Below are 3,976 nucleotides of genomic sequence, written 5' to 3'. Positions count from 1 at the left end.
TGTGTTGGCATTCTCAGACAGGGAAAATGCAGACATTCAAAAGTTCCAGTGCTGGTCAGGCAAGACAATCCTGCCAGATACTGGGGGGTAACCCGCACCAAGATAAATTGATAACAGTTTTCATTACAAAGTTGGGATGCCTTTTACTATATCCAATCAAACCCTAATTTTGGGAGTTTACAAATGTATGTGGTAAACAAAAAAAACAATTTTTTTTTAAAGGCTCAAAAAGGTGCTACCACCTGGTTTGAGTGAGGCTATAAAATACAAATCCCCAAGAGAGGGGAAGGACAAAAGAAACCAGGTATACTTTGTGGTGCACTCTACCCAACTGACAATTTTTAAATAAGATATCACAGAAATGTATATCCTCAGTAATATTAGTAAGTATTGGTTTAAATGCCCATAACCAAAATGGTTGCCTGAAATTATTTTTCTAATGGGACTAAATATGTCCTTTATTAATAGAGCGAATAGTTGAGGGTTCCATGGTGTAATGGTTAGCACTCTGGACTTTGAATCCAGTAATCCGAGCTAAAATCTCGGTGGGACCTAACGTTGTTTATTTTTCGCTCTATTAATAAAGGACATATTTAGTCCCATTAGAAAAATAATTTCAGGCAACCATTTTGGTTATGGGCATTTAAACCAATACTTACTAATATTACTGAGGATATACATTTCTGTGAAATCTTATTTAAAAATTGTCAGTTGGGTAGAGTGCACCACAAAGTATACCTGGTTTCTTTTGTCCTTCCCCTCTCTTGGGGATTTGTATTTTAAAATGCAGACATTGTCAGAAAGTTGACATTAGGGTTAGGCTGCGGGCAGGAAGGTAGGATGCGGAGACACTAGAGGGAGGGGTAGGATTTAGGGTTAAGGATAGTGAAGAAATAACTTACTGGAATGAAGGAGGAGCAGAGGTCTGACCCAGAAGATATGACCACCGGGACCCACACGATGCTGCTGGAGATGCTACAGCTGCCAGGAGAAGTTAAGTCGTCACCGCTGGGCCACCAGAAACACTATTTCAACATTCTAACATGTCCACATTTCATCAGTGTCTATGGGCATGTCGACATGGTCACATGATGACAGTTGACGTTATGACTGCCCACATATCATACCAAACCCTTCAGATGCTGTCTTAGAAAAAAACTTTAATATAAATCTGTGGTCATTACATCAGACAGAAACAAAACTTGTATGTATTACCTGAAGCAGAAGCATCACAAGGGGGTGCAGGCTGCACCCGGGTGTCACCCTTCCAAGGTGTGACACAGAATTGCTGACTCCTCTGCAGGAGGAACAGCACTCAGCTCCTGTCACTGAGAATGAGCCGCCAGTGCTGGAAGAGTCTCTGGGGCAGCCTGCGCACCCTCACAGTGAGGTAATCAGGGGCTTCCCCTGTGAGGCTACGCCCCCTTTAGTGACATCAGCAGGGCCTCACAAGACCACAAAGCCATACCCCTTTTCAAGCATGCATCTTCGGTGCACGCAGGGGTTTATTTTTTGGCTGCATCAGGTGTCACCGACCCCGGTGCCACCACTGACCTGACCTGAAGTTTTCTTCTACTATAGATTGGTTGGTATTATTATGGTTATCAACTTTATATATTGCATTTCAACCTGTTTCCAACATGCTCTATTAAAGGAAGCAGCAGTGATAGCAAATCCAGCTACATCTAGGAATTAGTCCCTTAGTGTGTAGCCAGATGCAGCCTGAATCCTCCTCTGGCTCCAACTGAAATTATTATATATTTTCAACTGTGCTGGCATATGTCAGATACACTGAAACGGAACAAGGGGGGTAAATCAGACCTGATCGCTAGGGTGTGTTTTTTGCATCCCTGCGATCAGGTAGTCGCCGCATACAGGGGGAAGGTATTAGCTGTGCGCAGATGTGCGATCGCATTTGTAGCATAACTTCATAAACATCATTTTGTTCAGTTTCTGCTCAATCCAAGACTTACTCAGCCGCTGCGATGATCGGGGCCGGAGCTGACGTCAGAAACCCTCCTTCCAAACGCCTGGTCCCTCCTGCATTTCCCTGGACACTCCTCTAAACTGGTCAGTTGCCACCCACAAACGGCCTCTTCCTGTCAGTCAACTTGCGATCGCCCATGCAATCGCTTTTTTCGCACCATCCCGTCTCTATGTACCGATGCCCGGTGCAGTCGTCCGACCCGCTGGTGCATTGCGGTGTATATGCATGCACAGTACAGACCTGATCGCCCGCTGTGTGAAAACGCACAGGTCTGAATTACCCCCAAGAGTATAAAACTAATTCAGCGCAACCTAGACGCAAAGTGCAAATGTGTGTAGTCTTGTTTAGCACAATTACTTATTTGCACATATGTTTACATCGAGTTAACATGCATTAACAACACATGTTATATGTGCAGTTGTATTGCTATGGGTAATTAGCCTAAGAAATTTACAAACACACAGTGAAAATGATGTTTTCATTTGTGATAGTAAGTCAAGCCTGTTTTTGTACTCCATTTGTAAATATTTGCAGCCAAGATGGCTTAGCACACAGCGATGGTGATGTGAGCCAGTGGGAATAGTTATTCGGATGAGGAACATTTCATGGTGAAGGCAGATTAAGTGCACTGACTGCAGTTTTGCGCACAAATTCATATATTTTTCTTTTTTTGTGGGGAGGGCACAGGGACTTGAATTATTTAAATGCGTTAACTGGATGGAAAATATACATTCAGGGGGCATTCCCTGCCTTGTGGGACTAAAGGACTTTGCATTTGTTTTTCATTTTTGGTGATGGAAATTTTGAGCTGATTAATAGGAATCCTTAAGGAGTTCCTCTGTGTACAAGCAGTTTTTATCACTATGTCCTAATGCATGCCTTCTTTTAAAATATATCACATTTGTTATTTTGTTAGGGTATTTTGGATCCTGGAGCTCTCTTACAAGCAAGCCTACAATAAGCAGCTCCAGCACAGGCATAATTGGATCTTTATGGCACATCAAGAAGATCAATGGACACGCTGAATACAGGAGGAAAGTAAGCAGTGCATGCATGTGCCATCATCACTGCCACTGGACCATATTTTACATTCAGCTCTAAACACGTTAGAAAGCAGGATGTAGTTACATGACTGGCGGTCAGAAGACCACCGGTCACAACACCCCCATACATCCGGCCCCCTGAAAATCCAGACGGTCGGCATACTGACCAACAGTGACTATTCCCACTTATGGGTGTCCACGACAACCACATAGTGAGAATAGAACCTGTGCGATCGCAGCGAGGCCGCAAGGGACTTCTTACGCTCGCGCTCCTCCTCCCCCATCTGGCATTCCGCTGATTGCCACGCATACCCAACCCTTAAAAAGCATGCATCTACTTCTAACTACATGGATATAGTAAATACTACTGCAGATATCCTTTAGGAGTGTTCATATGACTCCAAGTACCTCAATATCTTTATTATAAAGGAAACTAATTTAATATTTAGTTATATCTATTATATTTGAGACCAATACATTTCTTTATTTATAACCATACCTTAGACCAGTGGTTCCCAAACTTTTTTTAATCACGGCGCCCTAGAGTATCAGAATTTTTATCACGGCACCCCTAGTCCAAAAGTTTTTAATTGGGAAATTTATAAAAAAAATATGAAATTAAGTAAATTATGTTTATATGTCATACTTAGGTTCAGTTATGTGGTGAGGGACAAGATTTGTTTCTGTTTGTACACATATTTTATAACTGGCAGCCACAAGTACTAGTTTTTCCTATTACATGGATAATAAATATTTTGAATTGGTCCTGGACCACCAACCCGAGGCACCCCTGCAAGTGTCCTGCGGCACCCCAGGGTGCCACGGCACACAGTTTGGGAACCACTGCCTTAGACTCTCTAATTATAATATCGCTATCCTCTGTGGGAGGATGATAGAGAAAAAAATTCCAGCCTTCACATCTCATCAATAGCCGGACCATCACACT

At 42.7% G+C, this 3,976-nt stretch overlaps 1 non-coding gene across 1 annotated transcript; it reads left to right on the top strand.

The window, feature by feature from the left end:
- Positions 1–482: 482 nt before the first annotated feature.
- On the top strand, positions 483–554 carry TRNAQ-UUG (transfer RNA glutamine (anticodon UUG)). The gene has a single exon. It is a non-coding gene; the product is annotated as a tRNA-Gln (tRNA).
- The last annotated feature ends 3,422 nt before the right edge of the window (positions 555–3,976 follow it).

The sequence above is a fragment of the Pseudophryne corroboree genome, chromosome 2 (assembly GCF_028390025.1).
Source record: "Pseudophryne corroboree isolate aPseCor3 chromosome 2, aPseCor3.hap2, whole genome shotgun sequence".
Lineage (NCBI taxonomy): Eukaryota > Metazoa > Chordata > Amphibia > Anura > Myobatrachidae > Pseudophryne > Pseudophryne corroboree.
This window is presented reverse-complemented; position numbering and strand designations above follow the sequence as displayed.